Source organism: Sceloporus occidentalis, unplaced genomic scaffold, assembly GCF_023333645.1.
Source record: "Sceloporus occidentalis isolate IW3139 unplaced genomic scaffold, rSceOcc1.0.p SCAF_13, whole genome shotgun sequence".
NCBI classification, from domain to species: Eukaryota; Metazoa; Chordata; class Lepidosauria; order Squamata; family Phrynosomatidae; genus Sceloporus; species Sceloporus occidentalis.
Window position 1 is genome coordinate 20,132,211 of NW_028316993.1, and position 21,437 is coordinate 20,153,647.

General features: G+C 41.2%; 1 protein-coding gene across 1 annotated transcript in view; it reads left to right on the top strand.

Annotated features, from left to right (window-relative positions):
- Positions 1-9,109: 9,109 nt before the first annotated feature.
- PHACTR4 (phosphatase and actin regulator 4) overlaps positions 9,110-21,437 on the top strand; it is a 144,495-nt gene continuing 132,167 nt past the window's right edge. Inside the window, exon 1 of the mRNA XM_089479291.1 lies at positions 9,110-9,218. The gene's annotated coding sequence lies outside the window, so the exon portion shown is untranslated. The remainder of the gene's footprint in view (positions 9,219-21,437) is intronic.

The following is a 21,437-nucleotide window of genomic DNA, read 5'->3' on the forward strand; positions in this document are numbered from 1 at the left end:
ATGCAACAACAGCATCTGTAACCTACAGCCCTTGCATAGGTCAGCAGAAAAGTAAAATTTTTGCACTCTGTTTCCTGGAAACCCTCTGCCAGCAGGGCCAGTGACCATACAGACTGGTGGATTCAGCCAGAAAAGCAACCTCTCCAAGCTCTGAAATAAGTTTATTTTGTCATGTTCCTTTACTTCCCATCTTTGGCAGCATTGATAGCTTAAAGAATCTTTCTCTCGGAGGCAGAGCAAGCAAATTGTGCCACTCACACAGGTCAAGGTACATAGTTATTAACCTGCCAAGTTTATTTTGGCATATGAGGCAGAAAATCCCACAAGCATATCTTCCCATCCTCAGTCCTAAAAACACAGTAATAACAAACCAAATAACTAACCAAACTGCTGCCCTTTCATGATCACCAAAATCTGCTGCCTAAGGTATCTGATGCACTCTGCCATGTAGGATTGAGTGGTACTTTTTCAATTAAATGGTTCTCTTTCTTTATTGTAGCCCTGAATGATACCAGAAGGTATTACAGTTTCTTGATTTAACAGAGCCACCTTCTGGATGCTGCCAGCACACTTGTTAAGAAATATCAACACAATGAAAGTTGTACAGGACTGTTGCAGAGTTTTCTGTAAATAGAAAGACTGCATAGGACAGCAGTTCTCAAACTGAGAGGTAGGTCTCCGTAATGCAGGACTGGAAACTGGGATGTTGTTAAACTGCAATTCCTGACAGTCAAAAGGGAAATATATGGTATGTTGTGTGCCTTCAAGTTGTTCTTGACTTATGGCAATCCTAAGGCATTTATTGCCATCCTCTAAGGCTAAGAGAGTGTGATTTGCCCAAGGTCACCCAGTGGGTTTTCATGGCTGAGCTGTGATTCTAATCCTGGTCCTAGTCCAACAGTCAAACCACTACACCATACTGTCTCTCTACTGTTACACACAGGTCTCTAAACCATACGACAAAAAGATTAACAGGGAAAGTCTAGTACTTATAAACCTTTATTTAACAATAATGCAAAAATTTACTAAACTCATAAATGGCATGTTTACTCCCATAATACAATTTAAACCATCCAGCGGAATAATACAACCATGTAAGCCATCTAAACAATAATCATACAGCAAACTTTTTTTGAAGTCAAGCATAATGTAAGGCATTCCATCCCTAAACTTTAAACAAATAACATCAAGGGAACAATCCTATGAAAGGATCTTCAGACTTCGTGGTTCTGTAAAACCTAAATCAAAAACTGCATGGACTTTATATCTTCTTTAAATGGACTTATATTTGAATTATTGGGCATTATACCTTACTCATATATGATTGTTCCCTTGATGAAGAAGAGTAGAGCTACTAAATTAATGTGAATTTAGTAAATCGATATCTGAATATATTCGGATGGATTGCTGCTCGCATAGCTGCTGCCTAAACTGACTGCTGGAAAAACTTTCTGACAATTTTAAATGAAAGCATTCCCAAAGCAGATGTCAGTAGATTCACACAAACATCAATGCAAAGGGATGAAAAGGACCCCAGACCACATTTTTCATAAATGGTATAAACTCCTATTTCACCCCTTGGGTGCATAAGAAGAGAGAACAGTCTTGAGCCTATCATAATGGCTCCTGCCTCCAGGAAAGATATGAAAAACAATAAAAATGTGAGATTAGATGCCTCAGCTAAAGCCTTTACAACAAATGAGATCTGAAATGCAACAACACTGAGAAAAGGTTCTTCAACCTTTGGAAGGGGAAAATACCAACTTTAAATGAAAATGTAGAAGCAGCAGAGGAAGCAACAACAGATCTCTGTAACACGGCACTGAAACAAAAAGAGAATTAAATCACTGGAAAGCTTCACTTCTGAACTCCATGATAAGCTAATAAACCAGCAGGAAAAGGACTTACTGAATTTTGCAAGGACAACAGTTTGTTCATTGTGAACACATGCTTGAGGTAACCAAAGAAACAACTGTATACAGTATACAACCAGATATCCAATATAGAAACCAAACAGACTACATAATTGGAAGCAGATGCAAAAGCAAGTTTCTGCAAAAGCAAGACCAGTAGCAGATTGTGTCACAGACAATGAACTGTTAATAGTCTTTAGAATACTAAAGAAGTACACTAAATCAATAATTGTGCCAAAGTACAACCTGAAAAACATTCCTATTGAATTTAAAGACCATGTAAAGCAGCATTTTGGACTACTAAACTCAACGAACAGAGGAGCAGAAGAACACTGATATGAAAACAGGGATACTGTCAGAGAAGAATGCCAAAAGACACTGTGTGTGTATGTGCCTTCAAGTCACCTGTCGACTTATGGTAACCTCATGACTTTCATAGGGTTTCCTTAGGGAAGTATTTTTCCCCCAGTTTCTTCCTGTGAAATATAACCTACAGCACCTTGTATTCATTCGCAATCTGTCATCTAAGTACTAACCAGGACTGTCCCTGCTTAGCTATCTGCATCAAAAACGAAAGAAAAGCCTCATTGGATGACAGATGAAACACTTAAAAAGCAAAAGTAAAAGGTGCCAGGAACAGGGTCAGAATTCTGAACACAACTACAGTGACAAGGACAAAATGAGCTATTCTAATAATCACTGCAAAGAAATAGAAGAAGACAAGAAAAAGGTAGGAAAAGAGCTCTCTTCCACAAAATCTGAGAAATAAAAGCAAATTAAACAAAAGAGCAAGGATGCTATATGAGACAAATGGGAACAGATTATATGATCAAGACAAAAGTAAAAAAGACTGAAGAACCAATACACTGAGAAACTATATAAAAAAGATGAAAAGATGACAGATTTCTTCAGGGAAGAACTATATGAAGAGGAACCTACCATTTTTAAATGTGAAGTAGAAAAGGTTCTCATAGAATCATAGAGTTGGAAGAGACCGCAACGGCCATCCAGTACAACCCCTGCCATGCAGGAACTCTCAGTCAAAGCATCCCGGACAGATGGCCATCCAACCTCTGTTTAAAGACCTCTAAGGAAGGAAACCCCACCACACTTCGAGGAAAGAGTTTGCTCCACGGTCGAACAGCCCTTACTGTCAGGAAGTTCCTCCTAATGTTGAGGTGGGATCTCTTTTCCTGGAGCTTGCGTCCATTGCTCCGGGTCCTAGTCTCTGGAGCAGCAAAAAACAAGCTTGCTCCCTCCTCAATGTGACATCCCTTCAAATGTTTAAACAGGGCTATCATATCACCTCTTAACCTTCTCTTCTCCAGACTAAACATCCCCAGCTCCCTAAGGCGATCCTCATAGGGCATGGTTTCCAGACCCAAAACATCAAGAATAGATGGTATATAATACAGTTATTTCAAGCTATAATGACAGAAACCATTCATATTCTAACAACAATTTACCAACAAATATGGAAAACCAAACAATAGCAAACAGATTGGCATCCTTCAATATATATTCCAGTCCACAACAAAGGTGATGCCAGGGATTGTAGTAACCATCCAACTACTGCATTGATCTCCCACACATGCAAAGCGATGATCGAGATTTTAGAAAAAAGACTTCTACCACATAAGAGTCAGAAATGCCAAACATCTAAGCTGGGTTCAGAAAAGGAAAAAGGACTAGGGATCATATTGTATAATATACACTGGATAACAGAACACAGCAAAGTATTGCAGAAGAAAATCAGCCTGGGCTCTTGAGATTACAAACCCTTTGGTTGTGTCAATCAGAGACATTATGGTTCACTCTGAAATAAATAGTTGAGCCATAACATCTGTTTGTCCTGATGTAACCTATACTCTGGACAACTCAGTCCTCAATTTGCAAGTTGATGACTGGGGCTCTTGGAGGATTCTCGCTTTCATTTGTTGCTATTGTTGTGTTCCTTCAGGTCATTTCCAACTTATTTGTTCAGAAAGGGTTACCTTTACCTTCCTCTCAGGATGAGAACGTAGGATTTGCGAAGTTGCCCACTAAGTTTCCATGTCTGAACAGGATTTGAACTCTGGTCCCTAGAGTTGTGGTCCAGTGCTCAAACCACTACACCATGCTGGCTCTTTCTCTCACTCATAGGATCATAAGTCAAAGTCAACTTTTGCCAAAAAATTATATAGCATTATATACTATACTATTCTCTCTCTCTCTCAAATTCTATATATTACAATTCTACCATCTTCTCAATTGGTTTCATTTATATGACACATGAAGTAGGCGTTGGCCCATGAAAACTCAATTCTAGCAATTTCTCAATCAATCCATGCCCTCTAAGGCATCACGGTTCAACTGTACTTCTCCCTCTGTCATTTAAGGGATATTATTTTCCCCACAGACACAATTGCAAAAGTCATCCCACAGCTTTGTGCATTCGGCCTCTCTGTGCATAACCTGCTGCACTACTGTATGAGTCAAGAGCATTCTCTTCTGCATGACCGAGGTCAAACAGTTTGCCTGACTGCTGGCTCCTAATTTTGCAAACAGCAGCGGGTTACTTATTGACTTTTTCCTGGAGTGAAAGGTCCTGAATTTTCATTGCTCCCATAGTCCACCTTCTGTTAGTTCTCAAGCAAAACAGCAGGATTTTTTAAAAAAAGAAAATGTACATGAAGCAGCCATCACCTTACGTGAAGTAGTTTCCTCCTGTGAGAAAGAAGGGAGGGTGCCATGTTATGTTTTTATTTTTATTATCATTTTAGTTTATTAGCACTGGACTTTGAATGGCCAGCACTCATCATAACGGTTCCTGTCAACATACTCCTATGAAGAGTCCACAGATGGAAGGAGCTGTGTTGATTCACATCAACTAACCAGTTTTAGCTGTTTTCTCAACCAAGAACAGACCTTTTGTAAAGCTAGGGGATTGCAATTGTCCATTGAAAACCAAGGTATTCTCTCCCAAAATAATGTTGACTTATAAGAGGGGTAGCTCATATCAATATGTTGTTGCTGGGAAAATCTGTTTCTTTTCGACTTGAAGAGGATTCAGAGTCATAGCCGTGTTAGTCTGGAATATCGGCATGGAAAGGGACCTTGCAACACCTTGAAGGTGCTGAAGATTCCTCAAAGAAAATAGAGAAGTTTAATAAGGACCATTAGTCCTTGCTAGTGGAAAAGCCTCTGCATTTTGATCCTGCAGCCTCTGGCGCCACCAATGTTTATTCCTTGGATGGAGAACCAAAAGCTGATGCAGGACAAAACCAGGACAGTGCTAGAAGTAAGGCTGACTGACAGGTTGAAGCTTTGCCTCTGAAGCAGGTGAGAGGTGCCAAATTTATTTATGTATTTAATTTTTATCCCGCTTTTTCCCCAGAGTGGGACCCAAGGCGGCTAACAACATATATAAAACACATTAAAACAACAATTAAAATCGTACAATTGAAATCGTAAAAAATATTTTAAAAATACAAATATAAAATTTAAAACATAGAAAGTTAAAAATAATAATCTAAAACCACCCCCTCATCCCCCAATAAAACCAAGCCTGCAAGGTTTAAAAAGGCCTGTTTAAATAAAAATGCAATACAGTGCGCCCGTGCCATACGCGGGCGTGCCATACGCGGCCTTGAGCATATGTGCTTAAGCCGCGGCGCGCGCGCGGGGCGGTGCGTCCCATTCAATTGAATGGGTGCGTGCGCCTGTTGTGCCCTGCGCGCGCCCGCGCCGCCACGCCACCGCACACGAGCCCCATTGTTTCCAATGGGGCTCGAGCATAGGCGGAATTCGCCTTACGCGGAGGGATCCGGAACGGATCCCCCGCGTAAGGCGAGGACGGACTGTATAAAGGATTGCTTCCCCATACTGCAGGAAAACATGTTGTTTCAAATTACCCCCTTTCCCCCTAATTACTGTATATACTTATGTATAAGTGTAGAAATTGTAGACAAAAATTGACCCCCAAAAACCTGGGTTGACTTATCCATGGGTCAATGTTAATGCTGTACTTTAACACTTACCAAAAAAGGAACTATCTCTGAGCAGAATGACGAAAGGTGAGAGCTTAGCCTGTCCCAGGAGAATCCAAGAAGCATTGACCCCCTCTACTCTACACGCTCTGCTTCTGGCCTTTTTGAATGCCTAGGTGGGAAAATGGTGGTGGTAGTTTCCTCCTTATCCATCCAAACTTTAGGATGAGCAAGGATTTTGTAAGTCCTTTGGCTTTGTTTTCCTTTGCTTTGTCCTTTAGGTCCTTTGTTACATGCCCCTAGATGTACCCTCGACTTATCCAGAGGTCATATCAAACTCCACCAATTTGGCCCCAAAACTTGTCCTCGACTTATACATGAGGTCGATGTATAGTTGAGTATACAAAGTAAACAAACTAATTTTAAGATGTGAATCCACATGGTTGCCTTAAGCTGATGTCGACTCTTAACAACTATGTTAAGACACCTTACTTAAACATTTTGTTTGTACTTCTGTTGATGTACCCCATGGGAAGTCTTAAAAGGGTTTGTTTGTAAGGAGACATGAATAGGATTGCACTGACAAGCTCGCTTGCCAGGCAGTAAACCCTGAATAAAGTAATTTAGGATTACTCTGTCGCAATTCTATTCGCGTATATCTCAGAGAGGAAGGACAAAGTGAATTTTGGGATTTCAAGATACCACATTTTAGCTGTCATAGGGGAAGAGAAAGCCAGAGCACTGGGACTTTGCCATCTGAGGCTTCAGCCTCCAAGAAATGGAAATAATTTCTTTTCTAATGTTGGCATGGATTGGCATGCTTTGCCTCTACACCACCTAAAGTTTCCCTGATGCAAAACAAGAAGACTTCTTGAGAAATTGAGTGTCCTCTACCTAGATAGGAGCCTGTGGCTTCACAAAGGAAGGAGACATGCTGAATTCCAAGGAAACATCTTCTTTGAATTGCAAATGGACATTTAATTTCCTTGACTCTGACCAGTGACCACATGGCCAAAGGGAGATAGCACTCCCTGCCATCTGCACCAAGACCAGAAACAGAAAATGCAGGGCTATGACTAACATCTTCAATTTCTTTTCTCCTGTTTGCCTGATGAAGAAGCCAGTGTGACTTCGAAAGCTTGCAACATGTAATTGTGCATTTTGGTTGGACCCATAGAGGTATCATTTGGATGTTATTGAACATACTGTACTAGGATTTGGTTTGAGCATTGGAGCATGACTCTGGAGCCAAAGTTTGATTTCCAGCTTGGCCATGAAACCCACTGGGCAAGTCACACTCTCTCAGCCTCAGAGGATGTCCATGGCAACCCCCCTCTGAAGAAACTTGCCTAGAAAACCTTTAGGGTCACCATACTTCAGAAATTACTTGAAGGCACACAACAGCAGGACCACCTTGAAACGGCGACACATTTATTGTGGCACAAGTCCACCAATGAAAAAACTATCCCAGTGCAGAGGGACCAAATGTCTTGACTGCAAAAAGAGGACAAAGCACCACAAAATGAAGGACATTTAAAAATATGGGACATTATCAACTAAAAGGTAAAGACACTTATAGAGGTGTCAATTCATGCTTCTTAACCATGCTCAAAATAGAGAACGTTTTGAAAGTCCTCCTGAGCAGAAGGTTGAAATGGAGGACATGTCCTGGAAAGAGAGGACAGGATGTCTGGTCACCTCCTCCCAGTATCAGGTAAACTATAAAGTTTGACGGGGAATACATCATAAGAATAACAGCTTTTTTAAAAAAATGGCTCCACTGCCTAAAAAGAAAAAGAAACTGTAGTAAAGTAGGACATTAAAAAAAATAGGACAGTCATGTAGTGCATGACCAAATAAAAGCTAAAAACTACTCATAGAAATATAAATGCACACTTCTCAGTCATGCTCAGAATGGCGGGCATGCAAGAAAAATGTAGGACATGACCAAAGAAAAGCTAAAAACCACTCATACAAATATAAAATCATGCTGTTCTCAGTCATGCTCTGAATGGAGGACATTTTGACATGCATCCTGGACAGAAATGTAGGGCATGTCCTGGAAAAGGAGGACCCCTGGTCTCCTTGACCCTGTGTCAGGAAAACTTTGCTAAAGTTTTGTGGAAAAAACAAATTGATAATAATAATAATACGTTTTATTTATAGACCGCTATTCTGCGATGATCATAGCGGTGTACAGTAAAAATTGTAATACAATACAAAATACAAGGTGACAGTTAAAGGAGGGAGAAGTCTCGTCCTTCAGGCAGTCCCTGATGTTGCTGGGTCTGCCTGATCGCTCCCTCTGAGGCCATTACAAGACATTCAAGAAAAATGTAGGACATGACCAAAGAAAATCTAAAAGCACTAATAGAAATAGACATTCATGCTTCTTAGGTGTGCTCAAAATGTAGGATGTCCAAGAGAAAATGTAGGACGTGACAAAATAAGAGCTAAACCACTGATAGAACTAGAAACTCATGCTTCTTGGTCGTGATCGAAATGTAGGACATTCAAAAAATGTAGGACGTGACAAAATAAAGAGCTAGAAAACTCAGAAATAGAAATTCATGCTTCTTAGTCATGTTCAAAATGTAGAACGTGGCTAAATAAAGAGCTAAAACACTCAGAAATATACTATATTCATGATTTAGTCGTGCTCAAAATGTAGGACATTCAAGAAAAAACGCAGGATGTGACCAAATGAAGAGCTAAAACACTCAGAAACAGAAATCCATGCTTCTGGGTTGTGCTCAAAAAGTAGGACATTCAAGGAAAAATGTAGGACGCTAAAACACTAATAGAAATAGAAATTCACGCTTCTTGGTCGTGCTCACAATGTAGGACATTCAAGAAAAATGTAGGACGTCGGGACCAAATTAAAGAAAAGCTAAAACACTCAGAAACAGAAATTTATGCTTCTTGGTCGTGCTCAAAATGTAGGACGTTTGAGTACAAAATTTAGGACGAGGCTAAATAGCCCTCATAGAAATGAAATACGGCTCCTCTGCCTAAAAACAGTTACGAATGAGTAAAAGTGTGTCCTGAGGTAAAGTGTGGAGGTTTCCCGTCTCACTTTAGGTAAGAAACCAACCGGCTTGTGGGCGTGGCTTCCACACTGTCCCCTTGCCCCCGCCCCCAGGTGGACTACAATTCCCGTCATGCCCCGCGCGCCTCGCCCTCCCCCGGAGTGGGGCTTCCGGCGGTGACGGCGCCAGCAGGACCTTCAGCCCCGAAGGGACGGACTCTCAGGAACAGGAGGAGGGAGGCCGGCGGCGGCGGCGGTGTCCTCAGGTGGGGGAAAGGGAAGCCAAGGAGTCCAGCAGCCAAGAGCCAGGTCAGATAAGGAAGAAGGGGGGACACTTGCTGGGACACAACTTCTTCAGCTGGACACTCTTTAGTCCTCTCCTCCTCCTCCTTCCCTTCTTTCCGGGAGGAAGGTCTTTCCATCTTTCTTTCTTTCTTTCTTTCTTCTTTCCTTTCTTCCTTCTTTCCTTCCTTCCTTCCCTTCTTCCTTTTTCCCTTCTTCTCTCCCTCCCTCCCTCCTTTCTTTCTTTCCTTCCTTCCTTTCCTCCCTTCTTCCTTCTTTCCTTCCCTACTTCCTTCCTGCTTCCCTTCCTTCCTTCCTTCTTCCCTTCCTTCCTTCTTTCCCTACTTCTCCACTTTCTTTTCACTCCTTTTTCTAACTTTCCCACCACATTCTATTCTTTTCCCCACAAGGGCTGCCAAAATAAATCTGGTTTGACACTACTTTAACTGCTTTAGCTCAGGCTGCACTTGCACTGCAGAAATAATCCAGTTTGATTCCAGTTAACTGGTATGGCTCAGGCTGCATCCACACTGCAGAAGTAATCCACTTTGAGATGGCTTCAACTGCCCTGGCTCAGTGCTATGGAATCCTGGGAATTGTAGTTTCTTGTGGCACCAGAGCTCTCTGACAGAGAAGGCTAAATGTCTCACAAAACTACATTTCCTAGAATTCCCTAGCATTGAGCCAGGGCAGCTAAAACAGTCTCAAATGGGATTGTATTTCTGTGGTGTTTTGGACCTTTAACTGCTATGGCTCAGTTGCATCCATACTACAGAAATAATCTGGTTTGGCATCACTTTAACCGCCATGTTCCAAGGCTATGGAATTCTAGGAGCGGAGCTCTGATGCCACAACAAACTACACTTCCCAGAATTCCATAGCCTTGAACCATGGCAGTTAAAGCAGGGTCAAACTGGATTATTTCAGCAACGCAGATGCAGCCTCAGTGCTACAGAAGTCTAGGAATTCTAGTTTTAATAAGACATTGAGTTGTCTCTGTCAGAGAGTTCTGGTGCCACAACAAACTACACTTCCTAGCATTCCATAGCCTTGAGCCATGGCAGTTAAAGCTGTGCCAAACTGGATTATATCAGCAGTGCAGATGCAGCCGTAGACTTGCGCCTACTTCTACAGATGCATGGGTTTTGGGGGGTTGCTTGGCATAGCCTGGATCTCATTCTGGGTTTTCTTGGTCCACAAGGAGTTTCTCCTTTGCTTCCGTCTGTGCAGTGCTAGCAAATGAGTATAGCAAATGTTAGTTGTGGTGTCACTGCTGTAGTCTCTGAAGGATCCTCTACCAGTATCGCCCAACACCACCACTGATGCTGCCCAGTAGTTGTGTTCCATCCACTTAAGGATTTACTCCAGATCCCTGTTCCTTTTCTTCCAATCCTACCCTCTTCATATAATTCCCTCTGGTTCAAGACAAACAAATGGCTCCTTGGACAGATGAAGGCAGAGTCATCCCTGGAAGACAGAATTACTAAACTGAGGCTGTCATACTTTGGCAACATCATGAGTACAGTTGGACCTCCGAATTCATGGGGGACCCTCCGGCCGATACAAAAATCTGTGCATGCTCAAGTCCCATTCATTTTAATGGCAGTGTGCATGTGCGCACTGCCGTTAACAAAAAGGAGGGCTTGCCATCCACAGATAGATAAATACACTAATGGCCAGTCCTTCGATAAGAAGGGCAGACTGTATATTTTAATGGTTTTGTGGTATTGTATTTTAACTGTCAAAACCTGACCATATCTCTCTGCCTCTACTGCCAAGATCCTGGTCCATTCCCTAGTGATCTCACGACTTGATTACTGTAACGTCCTCCTGGCTGGGCTTCCTCTTTCTCACCTCCATCCTTTAATTTCTGTCCAGCATTCAGCTGCACGCATTATCACTTCCACCCACCGCTCTGACCACATCTCTCCTGTGTTGGCATCCCTTCACTGGTCTCCCCTCCCTTTCCTCATTCAGTATAAGCTCCTGCTGTCGACATTTAAAGCCCTCCATGGACTGGCCCCTCCTTACTTATCAGACCTTCTTTCTCCTCACCCTCCCACTTGGGCCCTCCATTCTAGTAGTCAAAGTCTGCTGTCACTTACTATTTGATGTTCTTTTGGTGCCTGTTTATCAAACCATTTCCTGTATTGCTATGTACTGTATAAGTATATGTATTATCCTACTTGAGAGTATGTATTTTCCCTGGAAGAAGATTAACCATCCATTATGAAGCCAAGCCCTCCCTCCAGTCCATCTGCCTTGGTCCAGGCCTTGGAGGTAGAGAGGAACTGCTGGACCTCTTACCCTTTCCCTCCACCACTCCCTTCTCCTTCTGTGTCATGTCTTTTTAGATTGTAAGCCCGAGGGCAGGGAATCGTCTAACTAAAAAGATTGTGCGTACAGCGCTGTGTAAATTTACAGCGCTTCATAAATAAAGGTTAATAATAAATAATAATAACTGTGGGTTTATGTGGTTTTAATTGCGGTTTGTATTTTAACATGCTGTATTTCGCCTCAAGTCTTGAGGAGAGGTGGGAAATAAATTTATTATGATGATGATGAGGAGGAAAAATGAATAATTAGAAAAGGCAGTGCCAGATTATTAGACTCAATCAGGGAAGACATGGTTCTGGTCCTGTAGGACTTGAGCAGAAAGGCCAGGGTTTTTTTTTTTTTTTTTTTTTTGAGATGTCCCTTTCACAGGATTACCACTTGTTGTTGTTGATAACAAAGGGCAGTTAACAACAACAACATAGCCTGTATGCCTCCAAGTGCTTGAATGATTTCCCATTGCAGTCCTCTCCCCATTGATTTGGATTTTCTTACTTACCTGTTGCCCTTCTGCCTTGAATCCCTCTTGGCTGTAGTGTAGTATTTGACCAAGGAAATGGGTTGTCTTTTCTCCTGTCAAGGTCTTAAAAACAGTCAAAATTATCAATGGAGAGTTCTTATGTTCTTGGCTTCCTTTTGGATTTTTACACCTAGCTCAGTGTATCTGCTTATTTGAGAAGAGAATCGAATATCAAATTCAGAGCCTTCAGATGAACTGGATGCTGTTTGTTATGCTGTTATATGTATTTAAACATCAGTTTCCATTTTAGGTAACATTGCATGTTTTTGATCAGTACATGTTTGCTACTTCTAAATAAATTATGAGAAATATGTTATTGAGAACATTGGCAACTCACTTTTTACCTTAAGTTAACAAGAGTTTTATGTGATGGTAAACCATTGGGAATCTTCCTTTCTACTTGTTCAAAGGAAGGTTAATATTTTCTATCTGTCTCAAGCCTCTGGAAGACAACATAATATTTTTAAAATTACATTCTTGTATCGATGGTTAATGGAGAGTGCTCAAATATTGAGCATGTAGGACTTTATCACACCACACTTTGTTTCACCCTTGCAATGGTTTAATTCCATTTTTGGTTTAAAAGTTTGGTTGGCTTAGGACACTGGGAGACCAAGGTTCAAATCCTGGCTTGGCCATGTAAACCCATTGGATGGCATTGGGCAAGTTACACTCTCTCAGCATCAGAGGATGAAAATGGCAACTTTCCTCTGAAGAAACTTGCCCAGAAAACCCAATGATCGGTTCTTCTTAGGGTCGCCATAAGTCAGAAATGACTTGAAGGCACACAACAACAACAACAACAACAACAATAACGTGCTCTCTACCTTGCCAGAGTGAGTCAGCAGATCCTGGTGCACAATTTGGAAACTGCAACTTTTATTTAGTATGGAGGATTTTGTGCCTTACAGGCATGTAGATCTAAGATTAGGTTCCCACAGATTCTTCTCTGCTTGGGGAAGTGTCCTCGTTCTCAAAGTGATGCACAGAGCAGTGAATAGTCTAAATTTCTAAAAAGTGGGTCCACTTATTTAAGCCAGTACGGTGTTGATTTCTTGAGGTATCTAATTTTGTTTTATGTAAAGCAATAAATTTTGATGCAGCCTTTTGTTGTTGTTGCAAATGATTGTTTTACATATTATCTGCTGAGTATTTATTTCTCAGTCTTCCTGTTTTCTTCTAACATAATTATTCAACTCTTAGGAGTACCTAGAATTGTGCATTTGCTGCAATATGGGTTTGATCATAATCATAGAATTTCTTTTCCTGTAGTTTGAATCCATTGCTCCATGTCCTAGTCTCTGGAGCAGCAGAAAACAATCTTGCTCCATCATCAATATGACTCCCCTCAAATAGTTAAACAGGGCTATCATTTCACTTCTTAACTGTCTCTTCTCCAGGCTAAACATACCCAGTTCCCTGTATCTCTCCTCATAAAGCATGGTTTCTAGACTCTTGCTATGCCATACTTATGCAGAGAAATGAACAGCTTGAGCTTTTTGGAGGAATGCAAATGGCACTGATAACCTTTTTACTTTTCATCAGGGTACAGGCACAAATTGAGAGCAAGGGAGGTGTCGTGGTTTGAATGTTGGACTGCAACTCAGGAGACCAGGGTTCAATTCTTAGCTCCACCACAAAACCCACTGGGTGACCTTGGGCAAATTGCATGCTCTCAGCCTCAGGGCAAGGGAATGGCAAATCTCCTCTGAACAAATCTTGCCAAGAGAACCCTGTGATAGGGTCACCATAAGTTGGAAACTACTTGAAGGCACACAACAACAACACAGGCACAAATATTCTTCCTTCCCCACTCTGATTGTCAGTATGTGATGTGCTTTGTGTATGTTGCCCGAATATTTGAAGTGAAGGTGGACTTTATATTTACAGCATTGCTGTTACTGTATGCCTTCAAGTCATTTCAAACTCATGGAGACCCTATCATAGGATTTTCTTGGAAAGTTTCTTCAGAGGGTTTTGCCATTGCCATCCTCTGAGGCTGAGAGAGTGTGATTTGCCCAAGGTCACCCAGTGGGTTTCCATGGCTGAGCCGGGATTCAAACCCTGGTTTCCCAGCTTCTTCATCAGATGCTTAAACCATTACACCACACTGGCCCTCATTTGCAGCATTACCTCTTGCAGTGTTGTGGGAGAGGAAGTAATGGTCTTCATAAAATGAAGAGAGAGCTTGTGAAATAGGTCAAATGGATTATACAGCCGCTGTGTTCTAAAAAATAATGGAAATAACCATTCTTTTTGCCTCAATATTAAGATGAGATTCATTGTCATTTTAGCTAGACAGTACAGTGGACCCTTGTTATCCGCTGGGGTTTGGTTCCAAGATCCCCCGTGGATAACAAAATCTGTGGATGCTCAAGTCCCATTAAATATAATGACATAGCAAAATGGTGTCCCTTATAAAAAATGGAAAATCAAGGTTTGATATTTGAAATGTATACTTTTTTTGAACATTTGCAAACCGTGGATGCTTGAATCCATGTATAAACAATCCGTATATAAGAAGGGTGGACAGTATAGTAAAAAAAAAAAGATAAAGAGATTGTCTGACTCTATTAGAACGTTAGAATAACTCACTATGAATGCAGATTGTTGCAGGGGAGCTGATCTAGCTTAAATATGTTGTTATTACATTTTTGTTTACTTGCTCGGATTAGTAGTCCTTGATTACACAGACTTTCCACTTCATGCAATGGCTAGATAAATTAATATGCACTTTGATAATCTTGGGAGACAGATCACTTCTGCTGAACTAAATAGATTTGTGTCTTGGTTGTGTGTGATTGTTGTAGGCTCCCTACTGATCTGAGGTCACTGCAACTTATGATGTCAAGGTACAGTATTAGTGAATCATTATTAATTTTAGAGAAAATGCTAGAGTGGTAGCTATGTGAAATCCGTAGCATAAAAATCAATGGATAGTCTTGTGGTATTTTAAAGACAAACAGATTTATAGTGGGGTCATCAGGGCAGGATGTGAGGAGAGAAATAAAGGGCCACTTGGCAGAATGGGCAAGAGGAATCCAAAATGCAGCAGGGGTGACATGTCTTATCTTGAAGTTGTAGGGTAATTTAAGTTTCCTAAAGCTTCAGCCTTTATAAAGGAAACAAAAATATTTAAATATCAAAAATGTCAAAGCCAAGCCTGTTAGGGTCTAGTATTAAATTAGCAGAGTAGCAGAAATGTGCCTTTGTCTAACTATGCTTCCTAAAGAACTGAGACTGACTCCAAAAACAACACAAGTAGCTTGTACATAGTTCAAACAAAAGTTTACTAATGGCTTTAATTTATACAGCATGCCCTTGCCTTATGAGGGGGATCTGTTCCAGACTTTCCTGCATAAGGCAAATCCCATGCATGCTCGAGCCCCATTGAGAACAATGGGGCTCGAGCATGCGTCACGTCTCTCAGTGTGCGCCATGGCGTATTGCATGCCGGCGTATGATGGGGGCGCACTGTATATCCATAAAGGCTATATCCTAATCTAGCTAGTCAATAGTTCAGGTAAAAAAAAGAAATCTTTATCTCACCATCTTTCCAAAGAAAGTTGAGAGAGGGGGAAGATGGAGGACCAACAGTTCAGTTGAAAATCTTTTAGAGAGAATGTCAGTTAGTCCCAAAGGAGGAATGACCTAAATCACATGGTTAGTTTGAATATGAGAGAGAGAGAGAGAGAGAGAGAGAGAGGAGTTTCCATGCAGGAAATTCCTATCTATCTAAGGAAGGGGAAAGAGAATCCAAAACAGAAGTAAATTAGCACATCACCGTGCAAAAAGGAGAACCTCTATAAGACTATGAAGGCCAGAGTCTAGAGCTATAATCTCTCTAATAAATCTCTCTAATAAAATATTCTTCCACCCTGTAGAAATGTTGTTTGGCCTTTATTACATATATTTTAAAGCACACCAGAGGTGGAATGTTCTGGGACACTAAGCTTTTGCCATTGTTTTTAAAAAAACATGTTCCTCCCCTCCCTATGTTTATTTTTAGCTTCTAATTAATAGCACTCAATGATTCAGGAGTCCTTTGTGATGGGGTTGTTTCTGGGTATTGCTGTACTGATGATAGAAGCAATGGTATCATAGATGACTTAAGCAGTGTTCTTCTTTGGAAAAGAAAAGTTTGGCTGATTGGCTTTTCCTGTCTTTGAAGGCTTACTGCAGAATTTTTTTAAAAGCCATTCAGAGGATGAACTGTAGTTCTTGACATGATACTTTCCCAAATGTGTAAATGTGGCATTTGAAGAGCCTCAGGACAGAAATATCTAAACTGGTGAAAGGAGATTCAAAAAGCCAGGGAGTGAGCTGTAAAACTCTCTTTGGAGTTTATCATACAGGACAAATCCTGTGCACAAACTAAATTTAACCTGCATTTGTGGGTTGTTTTTCAGACAGCGTTTGGGGTTAACCCAAACAGAAAGTTGAAAAAAAACCCCACATTTGCTGGTTGTTTTTCAGATGATGTTTGCGTGAAAGAGAAATAACGTGAAAATAACCTGAACGCAAAGTCATCAAAACCAGCTCTTTTTTTACTTTAGCTAAATTCCAAAAGTACAAAGGAGCTTTCTGTTTGGATTATTTTCATGTTGTTTCTCTTTCACGCCAATGCATCTGACAAACAACACCCAGATTTTAAAATCTTGTTTCTGCATGGGATTTTACCAATTCACCCTCCATGTGATAAACTCCTTTGTGTGGCTAAGGGCCTGCTAGGGAAATGTTTCGGAGCTGGCTGTAGCCTGAATTGGTCATACTCTCAGGAAGACAAAAGCAACTGGCTCGGGTATCACATTATGAATCTGTGCTTTTTGAGACCCTGATCTTTCTCTTCTTTTGAAGAATAGGACACGACACAGCTTACACTCCTGAAACTAACCTTATTTCCCCCCCAAATTAGTAGAGGGCCTTTTTTCTTTCCTGTTTTCCCATTCCTGACATCATGTTCAGCCTCCATATAAAGGGCTCTCAAAACTCTTTAAACCAGTTTCTACGGGCAACTCATACAGTTGGCAATAAATGAATACTAGTGTTCCTCTTTTGACTTCGGTGGCCTGACTGCACTCAGAACTTGGAAGAGTATCCGCTCCCTACAGAGAGGCTGGGAGTTATAGTCGAAAAAAGTAACTTTTCCATGGTCGCCTTTTTGGTGCTTGTGAGCTAGATGTTGTATGAAAACTTGTAAAGCTGTTTTGTATTAAAGTCAAAACAATGTTCCATCTAGCCCAGTGTTGTGTACTCAGTGACTCTTGGAGAGACGTCTTTCTCAGCTATGTGTAATCTGACAGCTGTTCTTTAGGTTTCCTTGCAAAATGATAGATGCTGGGGCGTAGTTCTTTGATTGCACAGGATAGCCACTTAGGAAAATATTTTGAGTTTCCTCTAATTTTGGTGTCGCTCAGCCTTTTGCAACCTGGTACTCACCAAATGTGTTGTGCTACAGGGCTAGCCAGAACAATCACCAGCGGTTAAAATAAATACTTCTGCTGCGATTATTAATGATACATTATAACAAATTAGCTATATTGGAGCAACATGTTGTTTGTACTGAGGCAAGGGGTTATTCATGCTGATAGAAGACCATTTTGGTCACCAGGAAGCTGTGGTTGTCGTTTTCTTTGAGCACTGTTTTCCAGACACTGCCGCATGGCATGCCCTTCAGGTGAGATGGAAGGTGTTGTCCTATTTGCAGTGTTAAAGAAAAATGTCAGTTCGGTGAGCATCTGTAGGAAGATGCTGCCATCTTGTTTGTGGGAAGATGCTGCCATCTTGTTTTTCATTTCAGGAAGCTAGCTGGCCTTGAACATAAGTGTAGTGGATAGGTACACATTTAAAAGTTAAAGCTGTACATAGTTGGCTTCTCATTTCTAACAGTTTCTATTATGTGGCTGAAACATAGAAATTGCAGGGGGGGGAGGCTAAACAAAATCAACTTTCTTTTATCTCTGTTATAAACAAAGCAGTTCCTCATGGTTTAGTGAAGTAGCTTTGTTCTATTAGAGACATTTTTGCTTTTGTTTGTGTAGCTGAGGGACAGCTCTTTGATGCTGCATCCTTGGTGCATTCTTCTAGCAAAGATTGCCTTTGGGGCATACTCCATTTGCTTATTGCTTAGTTGCTTGTATAGTTTGGTGTTTTCCTTCACTGATACTTTTAGAACAGTAGTTCTTAAACTTTTTACCCTGTGATAACTCTTGCACTCCCCCGGGGTCTCACTCCACAGTTTGAGAACCACTGTTTTAGAACACTTATGCACTTCTGACATGGACTATCATAGGATACACTTTTGATTGTAATTCTCAATGTGTTAATCAAAATTATTGTTGCAAACAAGTTGGATGTTTGAGGTTTTCTTCTGCACATCACATGTGCAGCGATCATTGCTTTTTGTTGTCAGTGAGATTCTGTCGTGGTGACTAATTGTTTTTTTCCTAAGATAAATTAGAATGGCAAATTAGAATTGTGAAATAGAATGCAGCTTCTTTCTGTCAAGGAAGCTGAAATGAGCTGTGTCCATTTTGTATGAAGTTTTAAATTGGAATCAAGTGTTGTGTTAGTTTAAAATATACAGAAACGATTCAGCGTTGTTGTTTTTCTGCCGTTGTGGACTTTACTTTGATTTCAACTTGGCCAGGATACCTGGCAACAGCATTGCTAAATCATTATTGACACAATCATGTTTGTCTTAATATATTTGTTACACAGTTAGTTGACTGTGAGAGCCAGCATTGTGTAGTCATTTTAATGTTGGACTGTGACTCTGGAGAGCAGGGTTTTGAATCCCTACTGGGCCACAAAAACCTGTCCTTGGGCATGTAACACTCTTTCAACCTCAGGGGGTGGCAATGGCAAACTTGCCAAGAAAACCTGCAATAGTTTCACTGTAGGGTCATTGTAAGTCAGAAGTGGTTTGAAGGCACAACACACACACACAAAACACATACACAATTGGCTGTATAATAATGACTGTCAGCATAGCCCTTCTAAAATAATGGCTGGAAAAAAGAACAGGTTATTCTCTTGGTGTACTAAAACACAAGAAGCAGCTTTGTTCACGAAGCCTGTTATCAGACATGTGGGCCATCTAGCTAGTTGATGTTGGACTCTAATCCAACCAGGACAGTGTTTGGGGGTGATAGGAATTGTAGTTCAACAAAATCTGGAGGTCCTCAGTTCTCCCACTTGATACAGCCAAATATTGCCGATTCTGACTAATGATCCCCCCCCCCCCCCAAGATCCTGAGAAAATTAACACTTGCTACCAGAAAGTCCTTAACTGCCAATGTTTTAGTTTGAACTAAGGATCTTATACAGGTACATGCAAATTATATATGGTGCTGATGGGTTATGACCCCTCCTCCTCCCCATTTTATATCAAGTTGTCCCTCCTACATTTGTGGCTTTGACTTTTTCAGATTTGATTATTTACGCCCGCAGGGGTACGCAACCTGCAGCCCGGCAAGGCCTTGGGACTGGCCCCAGCCCGGTCCTGCCGCCGATTGCCGCCGGGGCCTTTGGGGGGCAATTGTCCATAGAAGCCTCAGAAACATGCATTTATATTAACATTTTTTTAAAAATCAGCAAATTTTTTTGTGTGTCCTCCATTTTTTTAAAAAAAGTGTCTTCCATTTGAAAATTTTGTCCTACATTTGTCCTGGTTTATTTATATATTTCATAGAATCATAGAATCGTAGAGTTGGAAGAGACCACTAGGGTCATCCAGTCCAACCCCCTGCCATGCAGGAAATCCAAATCAAAGCATCCCTGACAGATGGCCATCCAGCCTCTGTTTAAAGACCTCCAAGGAAGGAGACTCTATCACCCTCCGAGGGAGTGCATTCCACTCTCGAACAGCCCTTACTGTCAGGAGGTTCCTCCTAATGTTCAGGTGGAATCTCTTTTCCTGTAGCTTGCATCCATTGTTCCGGGTCCTGTTCTCTGGAGCAGCAGAAAACAAGCTTGCACCCTCTTCAATATGACATCCTTTTAAATATTTAAACAGGGCTATCATATCACCTCTTAACCTTCTTTTCTCCAGGCTAAACATCCCCAGCTCCCTAAGTCGTTCCTCATAGGGCATGGTTTCCAGACCCTTCACCATTTTTGTCGCCCTCCTTTGGACACGCTCCAGTTTCTCAATGTCCTTTCTGAATTGTGGCGCCCAGAACTGGACACAATATTCTAGGTGGGGCCTGACCAAAGCAGAATACAGTGGCACTATTACTTCTCTTGATCTAGACACTATACTTCTATTGATGCAGCCTAAAATAGCATTGGCCTTTTTAGCTGCCGCATCACACTGTTCACTCATGTTCAACTTGTGGTCTACTTGGACTCCTAGATCCCTTTCACACGTAGTTTCATTCAGCCAGGTGTCACCCATCCTATATCTGTGCATTTTATTTTTCCGCCCTAAGTGCAATACCTTACAATTCTCTGTGTTGAATTTCATTTTGTTAGCTTTGGCCCAGCTTTCTAGTCTATTCAGGTCATTTTGAATCTTAATCCTGTCCTCTGGGGTATTAGCTGTTCCCCCTAATTTGGTGTCATCTGCAAATTTGATAAGTATGCTCCCAATTCTGTCATCCAGGTCATTGATAAAGATGTTGAATAGCACTGGGCCCAGGACAGAGCCCTGTGGGACCCCACTGGTCACTTCTCTCCAGGATGAAAAGGAGCCATTGTTGAGCACCCTTTGGGTTCGGCCGGTCAACCAATTACAGATCCATGTAACAGTTCCTTTGTCTAGCCCACATTTTACAAGCTTGTTTGCAAGTATGTCATGGGAAACCTTGTCAAAGGCCTTACTGAAATCAAGATATACTATATCCACAGCATTCCCTTCATCTACCAAGCTGGTAATTTTATCAAAGAAAGAGATTAGGTTTGTCTGGCATGACTTGTTTCTCTGAAACCCATGTTGACTTTTTGTGATTATGGCATTGCCTTCTAGATGTTCACAGACTCTCTGTTTAATGATCTGCTCCAGAATCTTTCCTGGTATTGATGTCAGACTAACTGGACGATAATTGTTGGGATCCTCTTTTTTCCCCTTTTTGAAGATGGGGACAACGTTTGCCCTCCTCCAGTCAGCTGGGATCTCTCCTGTTCTCCAGGAGTTTTCAAAGATTATTGCCAATGGCTCCGATATTACATTTGCCAGTTCTTTTAATACCCTTGGATGGAGTTCATCTGGTCCCGGAGACTTAAATTCATTTAGATTAATAAGGTGTTCCTCTACTATCTCTTTACTTATTCTGTGCTGAAATTCCCCTATTCTGTCCTCTGCTCCATTATCCTCAGGTTGAGCACCCTTTTCCTTTTTTGAGAAGACTGAGGCAAAGAAGGTATTGAGTAATTCTGCCTTTTCTCTGTCT